Consider the following 19,851-nt stretch of genomic DNA (forward strand, 5'->3'; position numbering starts at 1 on the left):
GAAAATTCATAACTAACTTAAACTCACAAACTACAACCAAACTTATTTCCACAGATCTTTCAGTTTAAAAACCCAATCTATTGGGTTGGCCAAAAGGTTCATTCATTTCTTCCTGTAAGATGACTCTAGTAGCACTTAGTTGTCTTTAACTTCATTTGAAACAATTTTGTTAGATTGTATTTGACAGCTGTCACATCAGAGTGCATTTAAAAAAACATCAAAATTGGTGAATTTCTGGGCAGCCATTTTATATTGAAGATGGAAGAAAAAGCAACATTTTTGGCATGTTATGCTTTAATATTTTAAGAAAGGTAAAAACGCAACTGAAATGCAAAAAAAAAAAGATTTATGCAATGTATAGAGAAGGTGCTGTGACTGATCGAAGGTGTCCAAAGAGGTTTGTGAAGTTTCGTGCTGGAGATTTCTCGCTGGATGATGCTCCACGGTCATGTAGGCCAGTTGAAGTTGATAGTGATCAAACTGAGACATGAACTTAGACCAATCAACATTATACCACGTGGGCGATACCGACATACTCAAAAACATCCAAATCAAGTGTTGAAAATCATTTGCATCAGCTTGGTTATGTTAATCACTTTGGTGTTTGGGTTCCACATAAGTTAAGTGAAAAAAACCTTCCTGACCGTATTTCCACATGTGATTCTCTACGTAAACGTAATGAAAATATTCCATTTTTAAAACACAAATTGTGACTGGCAATGAAAAGTGGATACTGCACAACAATGTGGAATGGAAGAGATCGTGGGACAAGCAAAATGAACCACACCAAAGGCCGGTCTTCATCCAAAGAAGGTGACATTGTGTATATGGTGGGATTGGAAGGGAGTCCTCTAGTATGAGCTCCTTCCGGAAAACCAAACAATTAATTCCAACAAGCACTGCTCCCAGTTAGACCAACTGAAAGCAACACTCGACGAAATGTGTCCGGAATTAGTCAACAGAAAATGCATAATCTTCCATCAGGATAATGCAAGACCGCATGTTTCTTTGATGACCAGGCAAAAGCTGTTACAGCTTGGCTGGGAAGTTCTGATTCATCTGCCATATTCACCAGGCATTGCACCTTCAGATTTCCATCTATTTCCGTCTTTACAAAATTCTCTTAATGGAAAAAATTTCAATTCCCTGGAAGACTGTAAAAGGCACCTAGAACAGTTCTTTGCTCAAAAAAGATAAAAAGTTTTAGGAAGATGGAATTATGAAGTTGCCTGAAAAATGGCAGAAGGTAGTGGAACAAAAGGGTGAATACGTTGTTCAATAAAGTTCTTGGTGAAAATGAAAAATGTGTCTTTTATTTTTACTCAAAAACCGAAGGCACTTTTTGGCCAACCCAATATATTCTCTAATACAATGGTCCCCAACCTTTTTGGCACCAGGGACCCGTTTCATGGAAGACAATTTTTCCACAGACGGGGTGGGGTGGAGGGGGATGCTTCAGGCGGTAATGCAAGCGATGGGGAGTGGCAGATGAAGCTTCACTTGCTCGCCTGCCGCTCACCTCCTGCTGTGTGGCCCAGTTCCTAACAGGCCTCGGACTGGTATCAGTCTGTGGCCCGAGGGTTGGGGACCCCTGCTCTAATAGGATCTGGGGACTCAATCCCAATTGGGAACAAGAAGATATTGAAAATTTATACAACATGTACAATAGGAAATGACGTTTCATTTCCTCTTATATCCCGTTCTAATTCATCTCCTTTAAAGTGCATCTAATATCTTACAAAAGGAAACCAAAGTAAATAAGTAGATATAAAGTTCTGACAAATTTATACTTGTCATGAAAATTCAGTACATTTTTCTATACAGAACAAATTAATCTCAGTATTTTAGAGAACCAGGAAGAAAGAGGGAGCTGCACATTTCTTCTGAACCATGGTGTAAGGTTTAAGTAGAGAGTGCACACCTGACTCCCTTCTGGGTTACACATATGAATGAGTGAACTTGTCTAGGCATCAGATGAGGTAGAATAAAAATAACTCTGCAGGGCTTCCCTAGTGGTGCAGTGGTTGAGAGTCCGCCTGCCGATGCAGGGGACACAGGTTCGTGCCCCGGGCCGGGAAGATCCCACATGCCGCAGAGCAGCTGGGCCCGTGAGCCATGGCCGCTGAGCCTGCGTGTACGGAGCCTGTGCTCCACAACGGGAGAGGCTGCAACAGTGAGAGGCCCACGTACCACAAAAAAAAAAAAAAAAAAAAAATAGCTCTGCAAAAACATCCCTGCAAAAGAAAGTTTAAACTTTTATTTTGGAAATTTCAAAAGTCAGTTGATATCAGTTCATAAGATGTACTAAATCTGTAAAGGACATTACCCTCCTGGTTTTTTTAATCCTTTTAATTGAAGTATAGTTAATTTACAATGTTGTGTTAGCTTCAGGTGTAAAGTGATTCATATATATATATGTATATATACATATTCTTTTTCAGATTCTTTTCCATTATAGGTTATTATAAGGCATTGAATATAGTTCCCTGTGCTATACAGTAGGTCCTTGTTGTTGATCTGTTTTATACATAGTAGTGTGTATATGTTAATCCCAAACTCCTAATTTATCTCCCCCCACCCCCTGCTATCCCCTCTATCAGCCATAAGTTTGTTTTCTCCCTCCTGTTTCAATATAGACATATTTGCTAAAAAAAGAAAAACTCTGGTCTTATGAGAACAATACTGTTCTTGTGTAAGAAGTCTTTCTAGGTTAGCGATGTAGTTAACAGTTCCTCTAATTAATGTGTACTTACATTCTTTATCACCTGATATATATTTCTTAGTTCATACACTCCATAGTTGATATTATTAAAATGTATAGTCACCCTGCACATCATCCTACACATACCACTTAGCTTAGATAAGTAGTCTTAGATAAATAGTCTCCCATTATTTCTTTGCTGCTTTCTGTTATGGGTTTGGGGACTCATTGTAAAAGTTATGATCTTAAACAGCTGACATAGTGTAGGTGCTGGCAGTTAAGAAAGAGAAGATTCAGGCCAAGCAGGGAAGCCTTCTTCAGCGTCTGAGTCTTCAGAAGGACAAAACCCCTTCCTGCCGTGTACATGGGTACTTTAAAAACACTATACATTCCAAGAAGTTTAGATCTTTATCTACTTGGATGTGGCTTTATGTTTTTTGCTGAAAAAGATTTTATTGAAAAACATGTAGTTGAGCGAAGACTGCCACTATGTCCTACTCACCGTGTGCCACACACACAGTGGGGTGTTGCTCCAGGATCCTGCTTTAGACTTGTAAGCTCCCCCATCCATTAAACAATTGATGCCTCTGTTGCTGACTCCGGGCTCTTTCTTCAGTCTTGAAGCTGGGCAAGCACAGGCCGTCTAGGCCTGAGGGGTGCAGCCCAACAACTGGAGGTGCAGCCAGGAGACTGAGGAAACTCCTGTAAGCACGATGTCGGGAAATACAGGATGGGGAATGGAAAGTTGCCGGGGGCATCCACTAATGTGTGAGGCCTGAAAGTCACAGGTGTAATCCCAGGGTGGCCATCCACTAACACGTGGGGCCCAAAAGTTCCAGGGGTGATCCCAAAAGTTGCGGGTGGGAAATCTCAGGTTGGCTATCTACTAGTGTATGGGGCCTTGGGGTGGCTGTCCTTGGTTAATGGGGGCTGCCAAGAGATCTGAAGAACAATGGAGTCTAATGGTTCTGTTATTGTATCAAAATGAGCCTTTGTAATTGGTTAAGCTAGCTTTCTAGAAGGAAGGTATTTCTCTTGCGCCTTTGAGATGCAAATGATCTACCTGGCCTCTCTGTAACTTTAATCTTATGTAATCTCTAAGAGTAAAGGAAAAGAAAGTTTAGGTAAACTCTATAGAAATAATTATGTTTGGGGAATGTCAATCTAAAATAGTCTCTCCAGATTTTGGTAAACTGAAACTAAAGTTGAAAGAAAAGAATTCATGGGTTTGGAACATTAGTTGCTGAGGGGGTCTTAGTTTATCTACCCTTGCCTGCTTACCAGAGAAAGACTAAAGCATTCAGTTTTCCATCAGGAAACACACAGTTACTTGCTTCTTGGTTTTGCCAGAGATTAAGGATTTTAAGGGTTAAGATTATAATCAGTCATAATTCTAGTTACTGTAACCAAGTAATGAGGTGCTTAATCATGTCTTTTTAAGTCTTTTGTCTTTTATATAGAGTTACTGTTTTACTCTGATACTTCTGAAAAAGTGCTTCATCTTCAAGAAATTCATAGGAAGGACCTTTTGACAATAACAGGTCTCTGATAAATTTCAGATTATACTGCTGAAATGGGTAAGAACTTAAAGAATCCTAATGGAAGACCTGATGGCTTCATAAAAAGTTAACAAAACTGAGTGAACTGGTGAATACGGTTATAATTTTTATGGGTTTTGTCTGATCTATGTTTTCTAGATATATAGGGAAGCCCTTCCCCTCAAGTTGGTTATGATTTATAGCAATCTGGTAAACTACATCTGTGGGTAGAATTGAAGCATTTACATTTTTCTCTTTGCCTGGTCCCCCCAGAAATCAGAGACTCTTGGGTTCCAAGAAGCTTTACCAGGGGAATGGAAAAAGACTGTCTCCTGGCATGTGCAAGAATCGCAATATTTTGGGGACTTCTAGAAGAGAAAAATCCACCAAGACAGAGCCTGATGGCAGGAATCTGGCATGGCTTTCCTGGCCTTGAGAGGCCTTTTGGGAATTCAGTCTGAGACTCCTGAGGAGTTCCCCTTCAGCCAGTTTGGAGGAGCCTATTTGATGAATTGACCAGACTTGTTCTGCAAACAAATTAGTCTTGATTTGGCTGTATTTGGTGGAGATGAGGGTAATTTTAGAGAGAACAATATTATGTTTCAGTGAATGCTAAATTCTACTTCTGTTAATTGAGGTTTATATTTATGAAAGTTACTGTGTTAGCTATACTTTTGCCCTGATGCTCTGGATGGAAAGAGAATTATCTAGTGAAACTGTCACAGAGTATAACTACTCATGAAGTGTGACACCACTTGTTTTAGGTCTGCTACTAAAAGCACATGTACAATGCTTGTGTGACAAGTGGGTGTAAGTGATAAAATGTATAGCCAATAAAGTGTTTCCCCATTAATATACCTCTGAGCCTGTTCATGAGATCTGACTAGTTTTCCCCCAATGTGAATGATTAGGACCGAGGGACATGATCTGAACCTGGGGTAGGAGACAGCACCCCAGCATCAAGGGATGGATATTTTGATCATCAATGCTTTCTACGGAAAGATTTGCAATCAAAAGGGCAAATGACGGAAAAATCTGCACAATATTGAGGTATGGGAAGTCAGAAGGCTTATACATGGTTGAATTTAAATTTTACTGACCAGAGCTGCCTGTTTTGTGGCCTTTCTGACACACATTGTACATCTGCTTTGGCCACTGAGGAAGGGGATGCATTTGAAAGTCAAAATGGTATAGCTGTGGTTCAGATATCCAAGGTAAAATTAGGTGGTCATTATATACATGATTTTAGGCACATGCTTACATTACTGAAAACTTGAGTTCTCTGAACTCTATTGCAGACCAGGACCTAAACCACAGTGGGTGTGGTATTATCTCAGAATGCGGGTACTGCTTGTATTTTGCTTAATGGTCAGGACACTCCCCCTCCCCGTTGTGCTTGTTAGATGTCTTACATTTCTGAGGAAGGAAATGTATTTGAGTACTGAGCACCAACACTGGCCTCACTGTGAAATGAGTCTAATTGCTGGGTATGCAGTGAGATGCCATTGTCATCCTCCTGGGACTTCCATGAAAAATCGACCTGGCTACTGTGACTATGCGGGGAGAAAAGACTCACCATCTTCTGGTCCCATATACCAGTACATCAGAAGGACCCCCGTCCGTAAACATTACTGTACAACTGACTGCTCATGAGCCCCTCTGGGCTATGCTGTGTGGAGTGGAATAGGCTGGCTTCTGAACACACAAGTCCAACTAGTGGGATTAAATGTTTTTTGTTTGCAAAGACCTAATGGGTCCACCCCTAATGGCACTCAACATAACATGGGGTGGCAGACCTGTACTGTGACTGCTGACTCCTGACTAGGCCAACAGAATGTTTCTTTTAGAGCCAGGGTCCACCTCTCCCCACAGGGGTGGCTCTGAGTTTATGAAAAACAGGTGTGGCCTGTTTGCACTGTATCTGTAGTGTCTGGTTGCACTGCCTGCTATATACGTGACCCCAGGGATATCGAGGAAGAGGGGTGGACCAAGGTGGTAAGGGTCATGCAGGGTGTGTAGTGGTGGAGTGTGTGGTCAGGCCGCTCCAGATGGCTGTTCCCTTGCTCTCTGCACATCCCCTGCCCGACAGGCCTGTTTCACCTACACCCTACGCACATGAATGTCCTTCCTACATACTTGCCCCAGGCCCCAGCTAATGATACCTTATCAAAGGGGTGGTAAGCAGGGTGTCCCTCTGCTGGTTTCCCTGGACACTAATAAGCCCACCCAACATCAATTCCCCTGTAACTGGTAATCCCCCCTTCCCCACGGGAGCAAAGAGTGCCATCATGTCCTGCCATGCCATAGGCCACACATGGCGAGATGTTGCTCCAAGAACTTGCTTCAGATGTATAAGCTCTCTCATCCATTAAACCATTGATGTCTCTGGGCTCTTTTTTCAGTCTTGAAGCTGAGCAAGCACAGGGCTTGTAGGCCTGTGGGGTGTAGCCCAACAACACTACTATATGTAAAATAGATAACTAATAAGGACCTACTGTATAGCACAGGGAACTCTACTCAATACTCTGTAGTGACCTATATGGGAAAAGAATCTAAAAAAGAGTGGATATATATGTATATGATTCACTTTGCTGTACGCCTGAAACTAACACAACATTGTAAATCAACTATACTCCAATAAAAATTTTAAAGAAAAATGTGGTTAAGCTCCTTTCTCCTCTCTTTTTTTTTTTTTTGTCTTAAGGGTTTTGTATCTAGCTGAGAAAGTCTTTACTAAAATAGTAAATAGTCCTAAAATGTGTCCATCTTCATTGCCTCCATCTTCTTCACTAGCGGTCTAGGTGAGCACCCCACGCCTCTAAGAATGCCGCCAGGACTTGCCCTTTATATTCCAGCAACACTGAAAGGCTAAGCGTTTCCTGCCTTTACCAGGGGCCCTCACCTGCATGACTCTACTCTTGCTGCCTCCCCTTAAGAAGAACATCATTCCCTCCTCTCCCTCACCTTGGATAGGTTAACCCCACCTATCCATAAAGATCCACTAAAGTGTCATTTCCTCCAGGAAGACTTTCTCACCCCCCAACATCTTCAGGTCTTACGCTGTATTCCATAATACTATATGCTCAGTAATCCATTTCATACCTGTCTCTCGCATATGACTGTGAACTGCTTGTCATAGAGAACTGTCCCTTGGTCAACCCTGTTTCTGAGCCCTTCACACAGTAACTGGAGCATAAAAGGAGATCAAGAGATATTTAACAACTAAAAGAATAAATGAACAAAATGAAGAGTTTATAGAATTACCATAATAACAGCTTGAATAGAGGTTAGAATTTCACTGAAACCCATAATAGGCAAATAAGAAGGTTACCAGTTCCAACCCTATATGATTTTGAAAGCAAATCCCAGTTTCATTTATCTATAGTACTCATGTTTTCCCTTTATTGTAATTTTCTTCTGAAATACTGTGCAAGAATCGGAGCTTGAATCCATCAGGACTTCAGTGGATCTCTTATCATATTACTCCGAAGAAGATTGCTTTGTGCTTTACACTTACATATGAAAACTGCTTTTTTTCCTCCTCCTAACTAAAGTCCCAAAAGTGTTTCTAGAAAAACCTAGATAAACTTAATTTATCAAAGACACCAAAGGGGGTTTTTACATATTTAAAAAAGCACAATGAAAATTTCTGAAGTATATACTTTGAAGGAATTATTATTGTATTAGAAATATAAGACATTTTAGAAAATAAAGCTCTCTTCTAGAAATTCAGACTTTTATATATTCAAAATAATTTTTAAAACCCAAAAGAATATAGTATGTTTGAGTTCAGTGACACTAATTATGACCTACATTATAGTGTTCAACCTTTTTTCCTGACCTCAGTGTCTATATCTCTAGGTCTCTAAAAATAATTTCACTTTAAATGCACATGGCATAGCAATAATAATATTATTATTAGCAGACAGTTACCTAGGGCTTGATACATAGAAAAACTGTTTTTGAATGCTGTATATATACATATATTCACACATATACATATGATACACACATACATATTCAGTTAAATTTCAAAAACCAACTTTATGGGGTAGGTGCCATTGTTTCTCCTTTTTTTAATCAAAGAGAAAATGAGGTACAGAATGTTTAAGGATCTTGTTTCAGGACACACAACTGAAAACGAGCAGAGGTGTGATAGGAATCAAGGCCCCTTGGTTCCAGGGTGTGTCCACCGACAACCCCCTCCTCAGTCTCTCGTTACTGGAAGTGTGTGAATTATAGACACTGATATCTGGGGTCAAATTTGTGCCCCACTACCTTAATCATTAATTTTTTTATTCACAAAAAGAATTTGGCAATTTAATTCATGAAGCTGGACTACAGGCAGGTTAATTTTCTGTAAAACGAAATTACTAAATTTCATGATGTTATTGGGAGGATAAAATTAAACAATATGTAAAGCTTCCAGCACAGTGCCCAGTGCACAGTAAGAAGTTAATAAATGTTAATTCCCTTCCCTCTGGTTGTCCCTCAGAAACCTCGCATTTAAAATGTCACAAGGCAAATCCCAAAATACTTGCTGCTCTTTCCACATGCCTTAATGCAGTGAGAAATTAACATGTAGCCAATAACCTCAGTATAATCTTCTGTTCTTTCTCTTTCTCTGTCCCTTACCATAGCAAAACCATCATCTGATCTATCACCTAGTATTTCTCAAATCTCTCACCTTCCCTGTCCTCCAACCTCCATGACAAGACTGTCTTAATGTGGGCTCTTAGAAACTCTCACCTAAGGTATCAAAATGTTCCCAAGCTGATATCTATTCTGTGGTCCCTCTACTTCCCAGCTCATCTGTGGCTGCCTCAGTTACTGAATCCCTAAAACACAAATCTGAACCAAGTCATTCTGGTGCTTAATGGCCCCCACTGTTTCTACACTGACAATAGGTGAAGTTCAAACACTAGCTTAGCAAGTCTAGTTTCATCCTACCTTAGCAAACTTAGCTCCCAACATTGTCCACACTTAAAAGTATTGATAACATCAAACACCTAATCATTTTCCTAAGGTAATGTGATGGTTTCCCTGTCCTTTGCAGACATTCTCCTCCTCAACTTAAAGGTCACTGAAACTTCTGATATTAGGTGACAGATTGTTGGACAGATGATAGATAAATGGAACAATAGTTTTGTTAACTACATACATCCAACCGTTCTCCAAACATTCTCTCACACTTTGTGTCTAATACCCTTTAAAAAGGAAGTGATCTAAATATACATATATAGAATCTAACTGGTAACAGAAATGAGATGCCAGGTGTTCCACTTTCACAGGGTATCTATCAGGTTAGAAATAAGGCATTGCACTCACAAAGGTACATGAAAAGATAAAAGCTTGTAATGGCATCATAAATCAATGCTTTAGAAAGCCATATTTTGCTCAAACCACATTTTTACTAATGGTAACATTCAGTGGACACTGGTTAGGAACCAAAGGCCTTGAACATATTCCACAAACCCCACCGGGATATAGAAGGCCTGAACACTATTAGAGAAAATATTTTGACTGACTCCAGCTACGAACCACTAGTTCTGGAATGCAGGGACTTCACTTACATAAAAAAGGGACCTGGCTCAACTGCGTTAGAATTATGTGCCACTCAACCCAGAACCCTGCCCTCCTCTCAGCTATAACCCCATCAGAGCCTTTGTTTTCAAAGCCACACAAAACAGAGCTCTCAATATACACTGTGATAGTAAGGAGAGCTGCAGAGTTGCGTGGACTGCATAAGAAACAATGTAAGGAAAAGTATCAGAAGCAGAGGGAGAAGAACTGGTAACTTACCTTTTAATTAAGGAGGACGCGGCAAGCCACGGCCTAGTCTGCTGGACTGACTTCAGGCTTTCCCAGGAAGATAATAGCGCACAGTTGGAGCCCACAGGGTGCGCTCTGTGGCTTCAGGTACGTGGCGGGAAGTGCAGGTTCAGATGGAGGGGCGGGGAGAGGACGAGCCGGGACACAACCGAGCCTGGGGCAGCGCACAGACCACTAGAGCCAGGCCGGAGTCTTTGCAAACCGCGACCGCTCTTCCCAGAAGCAGCCCAATCTCGCGGGATCTCCGGACTTCCACGGGAGCTCGCGCGGGAGTTCGCGCGGGAGTTCGCGCGGGAGTTCTGGGATGAGAAACACCTGGATGCTCTAGGTGCCTGAATCCGAAAGGAGTCTGGCTTGCACCACCAGTCCTCTACGATTCCTCCCCAAAGCCCTAGTCAGAGTCACAGTACTGTGGCACTTTGCCCCAGGGACCTGCCTCTTGTCCACAGTCTGGGCAGGGGCCCCATGCCCACCCTCGTGAACTGCGCGTGCGCGGACCACGCGAGTCTATTGCCTTCCAGGAGGGAGGCAGTAGGCCGCGGGGCAGAGACGCGGAATTCTCGTGCAGGCTCCTAGGGCCCCAATCTGACCTCTGCCACGGTCCAAGCCAAAATATACTGTTTCCTTATCCTCAGGACCAAGTTGTTCCTTCTGGCAGTAGTGGTGCCTAGAATTCACCTTCGGAGTAATTCATTGCGGTTTTCCTGGAAACTTTTCCCTGAAGAACAGCTTTAGGGAGTTGCTCTTCTATTTCTGACCCGGCCCAACTGCCAGCACCTGCGATGAGGGAGCTGGCCTCTTCTCCAAGTCCTTCCATCAGGAAATGTTCTCCTTTTTTTTTTTTTTTTTTTTTTTTTTTTTGCGGTATGCGGGCCTCGCACTGTTGTGGCCTCTCCCGTTGCGGAGCACAGGCTCCGGACGCGCAGGCTCAGCGGCCACGGCTCACAGGCCTAGCCGCTCCGCGGCATGTGGGATCTTCGCGGACCGAGGCACGAACCCGTGTCCCCTGCATCGGCAGGCGGACTCTCAACCACTGCGCCACCAGGGAAGCCCAAGGAAATGTTCTTCTCTTTTGAACACCATGGGGGACGCCTGTGAGGCCGTAGTCGGGGCCTAGTCTGGGTGGATAGAATGTGGAGTTTCCCAGGAAGGCAAACAGGCCACAGCTGGAGCAGGTGGCTTCAGGTGTGTTGGGGGAATAAGTGCATGTCCAGATGGAGGGACAAGGAAAGGATGGGCTGGGATGCACTGAGCTTGAGGGGCGACTTTCACATCCCTCACTTACAGTGAAGGACTGCCAATGGAATATGACCCACATACCAAGACAAAGATACCAACCACTGAAGCGAAAATGAGCTCTCCAGTACAGACTCAGTGGTTGAGTCTCCATGGTGCTCAACAAACAGAGTCTAAGGGTTGAGAACACAAAAGTGCCATTCAGGGCTAGATGCCCACATGTAAGTGACACTGAAAGAGGTTAGGGCACCTCATCCTTCACCTGTCCACCTGCTGAAAAACAAAAGATTTCTATTCAAGGATGAGAAAACGGGGTGGACAAAGGTCATGAGATTTCTGAAAAGATACATACAATCAAAGAAAAGGAGCCATTGCTTTGAAGGCTTAGAAGAAAAACATATTGCTGAAAATAGTTCTCTTCAAAAGAGAAGATGATTTTGGAAGATGCTCAAGAGTGCACAGTCTATATATAACAAAAGGGAATGATTTGCTATGATAGCAGAGATACAAAAGGATCTGGCTGCATTTGAAAAATGCCTCAAAAAAATCTCAACCACAGTACATAATTAAAGTTCACTGAGATGGCTAAGAAAGCAGAAGAGTCGTCACAGATTGTCAAGTGAGTCCTGTGGAGGAAAATTTGGGGAAACCCTCTCAGAAAGTAAAGGCAGGGACTTCCCTGGTGGCACAGTGGATAAGACTCCACGCTCCCAATGCAGGGGGCCGAGGTTCGATTCCTGGTCAGGGAACTAGATCCCACATGCATGCTGCAACTAAGAGTTCGAATACCGCAACTAAGGAGCTGGCGAGCTGTAACGAAGACCCGGTGCAACCAAATAAATAAATATTTAAAAATAAATAAAAACTGGTATCAAAAATACTTCCAAGTTAATAATAAAAAATAAGTCCTTGAATTTGAAAGAAAAAGAAAGTAAAGGCAAAGGACGAAGATATTAAAATGATAAGAATAGGAACTAATAAAGAGAGCTTGTCTAACAAATATAGAGGTTCTCAAGGAAAAAGTAAGAAAAATAGAAATAGAATGAAGAATCAAAGATATAATAAAATAACTTTTCTGGGCTTAAAAATTCCTAAGACTACATTTCAAAAGATCTCACCAAATCAAAGGTAAAAATAATGGAGAACACATAAACATTTAACACTCCTTTGCAATTAAACACACCAATTAAAAGGCAAAAGTCTAAACCTGTATTTTAAACAAAATAAAGCTATATGTTTTATGAGAAAATTATTAAAACAAACTGACGGTAAATTGGGAAATTTAAAGGAACAATACACTTCAGGCAAAAGAATAACACAAAGAAAACTGGAATGATCATATTAAAGTAAGGATGATACTATTTTACAAAATGTTATCTTTTCCTTTGTAAATCATGTCCTCTAGCACCTCTAGCATATCAAACCTATTTCCTCATGCAAATAGAGGAAAGTTAAAAATAGGTCAGAGAAGTCACTGATCAGATTTGAAACCACATGACAAAACTAGTCTGAGAGGAGAGTTGCTACTACCTACCATTAACCTACCATCACCCACACAGGCAGAAAAGGAAATCCCACACAGAGTTTCTTTCTTTCTAGACATACTTCTGAAACAAAATCTCACATGGTGAAAACTCCCATTTACAATCTGATGCCACATAGAGGAGGAGTTGGGCCAGGGAAAAAAATCTAAAACACTAGCTTTTAAACAAGCCAAAAGACTTTGAGATCTTAAAGACACAAATGAAAATATAAGAATGATTTTACTAGATTAGACTAAGTTTAGTTATTCATCTGTATTCAGCGTGTGTGGTGGGAGGTTGGGCGGGGAGAGAGAGAGAGACAGAGACAGGGAGATTTCTTCAGTGTGTAAATTCTATCAAAGCAATTTACCTTCTTTTTGAACACTGCAAATTGGAGTAGAGTCCAAGTGACTAGGGCATGTCAAACTGACATAACCTTTAAGAACATAGTTTCTGGAGCCAGACGGCCTGGTTTGGAATAAAGCTTAACTTCTCTGTGTCACAGAACCCTCATATATTAAATGAAGATAATAATAATACCTATTATGTAGGTTTGTGGAAATGATTAAAAGTCTATATACATTTGTGTAAAGTGCTAAATGTGTGGTTCTATTGGTCAATAATCATTTAAGATTTCTCTGCCAATGCTGAGGTGCACTTTAAGAGCTATTGTGAACAATTGTCCTCTTTTTGCTTATTTCTTTTGTCTATCACCTTTCTTACCATTAACACAATATATCTCCAAATGTAACTGGGTTTCAGTTATTTTAGGATCTATAAAAATGTCATTAACAAGTAAGAAACCAACTCATAGCACAGTGAAAGAGATAAGATTTAGGAACTAAATAATCCAGTCTACTGTGTCTCTGCAAAGCTTCCTGAAATATCCCTTGAGATCTTCCCAAGAAGCCTGCTATGAGAATATTAAGAAAAATTTCATCAAATACTTTTTTATGCATTGTGTAAAACCAACAACAAATACACACAGTGCACTGACTAGGCAGACCAAATAATTCAATTCTGATCATCTTAACCTCTTTCTCTGACAGGTTGCCTTGCAATAGGCTGACTTTTTCTTTCAAATCTTTAAGATTTTTTTTGTAGTTATCAATTTCCTCTTGCTTCTCTTGTTCATCTCTGTCCCTCTGCTCCCTTAAGTGTTCAATTGTCTGCTCCTGATAAGAGAGAACATCAATACATTAGAAAATTCCTTTCATACTTACATCATATGACTGTAATTCAGCTCTTAGCTGATAAAATTTCACACTTCCATCCATCATTCAAAAGATAGTGATAAGTTGTTAATAATTTACTTTTTAGAGAATTCATCCTCCCTACCTATCTTATTATAACAAAGGTCTGTCTTTGTTCTTTTGATTCCCCTAGGTTTCTTTTCCAATAATTTCAACTAGTGTTAGATGTCCCTAAAGTAGTCTTTTGGAATTATCCCATTTTTTTCAATTCCCAAGTAACCAAAACTTATATATATATACCCTAAGGACAATAAGTAACAAATATTTCATCTTTACACAGGCATACCATGGAGATATCGCAGGTTAGGTTCCAGACCACCACGATAAAGTGAATATTACAATAAAGCAGGCAACTTAAAAACAAAAACAAAATGTGTGGCTCTTTTACATTAATATCCAGGAAATAAATGTATTCCTCAAGACTCTTTGGTTTGACTCTTTGGAAAAAACTCTCAATTAGAGTAGCACAGGCAAAAGGAGAATTTGTTTCACCTAACATAGCCCCAAAAAGAAGAATGTGAGTCACAGAAGCACAGAGAATGCAACAAATCTAAAGAACAGTTGGAACCAGGATTTTGAGCACCACAGAATGCTTCCTCTTCACTCTTCTAGTCAGTTTATCCTTCGATGTCAGCAACCACTTGAGCATGCCCACTTAGCACAAGTGCCCATGCCCAGACCAATTACTGTGATCCGTATAAAGATAGTAGCTCCCATTTGAAATCACATGGGTAGAAGGGATAAAAACAATTAACAGTTATCCAGTGTTTATTTTCTGCCAGGCAGTGTTCTAAGTATTTTACATGTGTTAATTCACTTATTGCTCCCAATAACTCAATTGGGATATTATTATTTCCATTGTACAGGAAAGACACAGAGACAAGAATTATTTAGAAACTCGCCCAAGGCCACACATCAAGTTATTGGTAAAGCTAAGATTTAAAACAGTCAATCCACATGTCAACCTACCCTCAGAATCTGACCTCTGGCTTAACCCAGATGTCTTGAAATATATGGTATAGAAATATAAGAGAAATACACAAATATTAACCATGATTATCTCTAGATTACAATATTATAGGTAGATTTTAAAATTTTCTCTATATTCCAAGTTTACTTAAATGTACCTTACTGATTTTTTAATCAGATAAAAACAATAAAGTTTATTTTCAATAAATATCCAGCCTTCAATTCAAGATTGCAGACAAAGGAAGTGCATTAACTTTGTTAAAACACAGAATTACAAAAAAAGAAAAAAGACAACCTATTATAGTGAAGAAAAGAAAATGGAGAGAAATCAAGAGACAGAAATATATTGACATCTGAAACAGGTTGGAGAAATTGTAATTTAGAATGTGGAATGAAGCAACTGCAAATGGAAGAGGGAGCCATTCTACCCATCAGAGCCAAAAAAATCTCTGAGCTCAGAGTCTGTAGGAGCAATGAAGGAACAAGTGAAAACAAAGGGAATTCCTCCAAAGTCAGCGCACAGAATAATCGTACTTGTCAACCCACTACCCACTTCCCCAGTCATGGAGCATAGAAAACAGCTCAGCATTTATCCCAAAGAGAAAAATTTATTTTTTTAAATTTTATTATTATTAGACTCCACTCCAAAAATAAAAAAGTGATCTTTCCTGGAGCTAAGAATTCTAATATAGATAGTGTTCAAATGTTGGTGCCTGGTCCCATCTTATCTTATCTTCCCTAAACAGAACAAACATGCTATCTTGGGAACAACTTCAAGAAAAAAATGGATGCAGTCTCTAAATTGATCCAAGATGAAACAGAAAATCCAATTAGTCTTATAAACATTAAATGACTTGACTAAATAGCTGAAGTTATTTCTACAATTAGAAAAAAAATAGAATGAGGAGAATACAAAGAAAAAACTTTCATCAGTACAAATGAAGATACAAAATGAAATTTAAAATATATAGAGGAAAAATATAAGTAAAAATAAAGTGGGGAAAACAATGTACAAAATAAGAGGGTAGAAATGAATCCAAATATTTAGCAATTACAACATAGGGAATAAAATTTCCAATTAAAGGACTGAGACTTTTTTCCAGATTGTTATTTTAGAAAATTCAACCAAAAGCTATTTATAGAAGACAAATTTAAAACACAAGGACATAGAAAAAGTGAATATAAAAAAGATTGGCCTACATCAATTAAAGACAGCTGATATAGCATCATTAATATCAAATATAACAAACCCTAATGCAAATAAACTTTAAGAAATAGTCACCCCTTATTTATAAAAAGTTAAATTCACTAGAAAGATATAACAATTCTAAACCCATATGAACATAAAAATAGTTTCGAAGTCAATCCGCATCATTCATGGAGTTTATATTTGAGAAATTGATAACTGGCTAAAACCTATTTGTAATTTCAAAGCAACACTCACAGTGCTTTTGTGGTCATCCACAGACACATACACAGAAGAAAAATTTGAGTAGCCCAAAGTGCACTTTCCCAGCAGAAATTGAACAAGGTGATGCTCTGCCGTTTTGTTTCAGTTTTCATACTGTAAAAAAGTATCTTTTTCCACTCCTATTTAGTGCCATTTTTTCCCTCATTTCTGTGCTTTTTATTGGTGATTTCACTGTCTTAAGATGGCCCCTAAGTGTAGTGTGATAGTTCTGTAAAGTTTTCATAAGCACTAGAATGCTGTGATTTGCACTGCAGAGAAAACACATGTGTTAGATGAGTTTCACTGAAGCTAGAGTTATAGTACTATTGGCCATGAATTCAATCTAAATGAATCAACAACATGTATAAAATAAGGTGTCTTTAAACAGAAACACACATAAAACAATGAAGACAGGGATCAGACTTGCCCTGATATTGGGAAATAATCAGAAAGTATGATGTATAAGAATAGTCCAATAAGTTAAATAAAATTTAGCACATAGTTCAAGACATAGCTCAGGCTCAACATGGTGTGTGACATTGTTCCTCAGAATCATCCTCCCCCCTAATATGGTCTCTTATCACCATATTCACAATCCCAAAGACACAGCCTCAGAATATTTGCTACATTATATGGAAAATATCAGCATGTATATCTATCTCCTCGACTAGACCATAGCTTCTCTCAGGACAAGACTTATTTCTTATTCATCTTTGCTTCCCAACATCTTACACAAAGGGGTACAGAATAAGTTCTAAATAAACATCTGATGACTGAATGAATGAGTGAATGGATTTTAATTTAATAAAGACCAAAATGTATTGGTGATGGAAGAGCTGTTTTCTCTTTATGACAGGATTCTTCATCTCCTTCCCTCACTGTAAAAGATACCACAAAATAGTTGAAATCCAAGAAGCCATGTTTTTGGAAAAGATGAGAGGTCTTTTAGCAAGGAAGACTTCCTTAGTGGATTAATATTGAGCTCACAGTTGAATGTGTAATATAATTCCCCTTGATGTATATCCACAAATTGTTTACCACATTTGATATCTTGAATGTGACATAAGCAGTTATAATCCTTCCAGCTGAAATAAAACTTAGATCTAAACAGCTAATAATTCAGAACTGAAATAAAAAAGTAAATACGGACAGAGTCCAAGATCTTACAGCTCAGCTTATTCCCTCTGGAAAGAACATTATCATTTTTTATTCTAGCATTGTGTTCAAGATGTTTTCATCTGCAGAAGCCCTGAAATCTTTCCTATAGACCAAATATTCTGATTTGCTGCTCTTTACTTCTTTACATTGATTTAAAAGATCAGTTGACATTATGAAGTACCCTGATTTTAAAGACAAGTTCCCAGAATGACCAGAATACAGAATACTTTGCCAATGCCAAATTTAAGGATCACAGTAGAGTCACAGTGATATAAGAACTGGAAGTATAAAGAAGCACTTAATCTGTATTTGTTCTATTTTCTATTGTTTAGTTTCTAATATGGAAGCCATTTCTTGCTGGGGAAACAAAAAGCTATCTCAGATGCTTCCATACTATTATGGAAAATCATGCAGTCTTACAGTTGGATATGATTTTTGAGCAATCTTCTTTCAATTCACAGCACCATTGTGCATACCGTTCAGGTTAGAGGAAGGTGGAGATAGTGTTTCCCCACCAACAAGGATATGGTGAACTGAGTTCCAGCAAGTTGCTTCCAGCCATAAGCCATCTAATCAGTTCATCACACTGTGTGACACTAATAACATTGTCTTGATGTAGCAAAGGTACCATGATGTAGTAAATGTTAGGAACCACTACCTTGGAGATCACCTAATCTAACTTACTCAAAAAGTAATGCTCACTACAACCATGCTGGCCCAGGATTATTTGAGCTCTATTTGTGTGTTTTCTATGACTGATTTCTCAATATTTTGTAAAACAACTCTTTCTGAAAGATCCTCCAGAGACAGAGGTTTAAAAAAATCTTCTAACTTCCGTGAATTGAAGCAAATCCTGACATTTGAAGCTACAGTGAATACAGCTTCGCATGAGAGTTTGAATCTTAGAGTCCAGATATTACCTTTGTTCAGTTATCAGTCTCCAAGACATACATTTTCAATTCCCTCAAATGTTTCTAAAATGACAAGGCTCAAGAACCCCCCACAATTTGGCAACAAACAATCAACAATCTCATTTACAAAAAAAAAAAAAAAGTTTCTTTTAAAATACACAATCTAGTACTTAATACTAAATGTAATTAAATCAAAGCTTATTAAAATGTGTCTATTATTTTCTCAGTTTTTATTTAATAAAAAATAGAATGGGATGTTTCTTTTTTCCCCCTTAGTAACTTCACCATATGTTTTTTTACATTGAATTTGTGATTAATGGAAAATCTCAGGATATTTTATATGAACTGCTATCAAGTCAAAACATATCTTCTTCTCCTGTACTTTTTCATTTTTTTTAATTAATAAACTTGATTTTTATAGAAATTTTAGGTTCACAGTAAAATTGAGCAGAAAGTACGGAGAGTTCCCACATACCCTCTCTCTCAACATACACACAACCTCCCCCATTACTGACATCCCCCACCAGAGTGGCGCATTTGTTGCAATGATGACTCATCATTATCACCCTAAGTCCATAGTTTACATTAGGGTTCATTCTTGATGTTGTACATTTTTTGAGTTTTGACAGATGTATAATAACATGTATCCACCATTGTATTATTGTACAAAATTGTTTCACTGACCTAAAAATCCTCTGTGTGCTACCTATCTATCCTACCCACTCCCCTAACCTCTGGCAACCACTAATATTTTTACTGTCTTCATAGTTTTGCCTTTTCCAGAATGTCCTAAAGTTGGAATTATACAGTATGTAGCTTTTCAGATTGATTTCTTTCACGTAGTAATATGCATTTAAGTTTCTTACACATCATTTTTATTCCATGACCAAGTAGGTTTATATATACAAATAAAATTGTATATATTTAAGGTGTACAATGTGATGATTTGACATATGTATACATTGTGAAATTTTTACCATAATCAAGTTAATTAACACATTCATTACCTCTTATAATTATTTTGTTTGTTTGTTTGGTAAGAATGCTTAAGTTCTAGTCTTGTAGCAAATTTCAAAAGTATAATACAGTACTACTAACTATAGTCACTATGCTGTATATTAGATCCTTAGAACTTATTCATGAAAATTTATACCCTTTGACCAACATCTCCCCATTTCCCCATCCTCCAGTCCTTGGCAACCACCATTCTACTCTCTGTTTCTGCAAGTTTGAATTTTTTTTAAACTCATTTTGCTAAATATAAAGACATAAATTTCCAT

This window comes from Globicephala melas, chromosome 1, assembly GCF_963455315.2.
Source record: "Globicephala melas chromosome 1, mGloMel1.2, whole genome shotgun sequence".
In the NCBI taxonomy this organism is placed as follows: Eukaryota; Metazoa; Chordata; class Mammalia; order Artiodactyla; family Delphinidae; genus Globicephala; species Globicephala melas.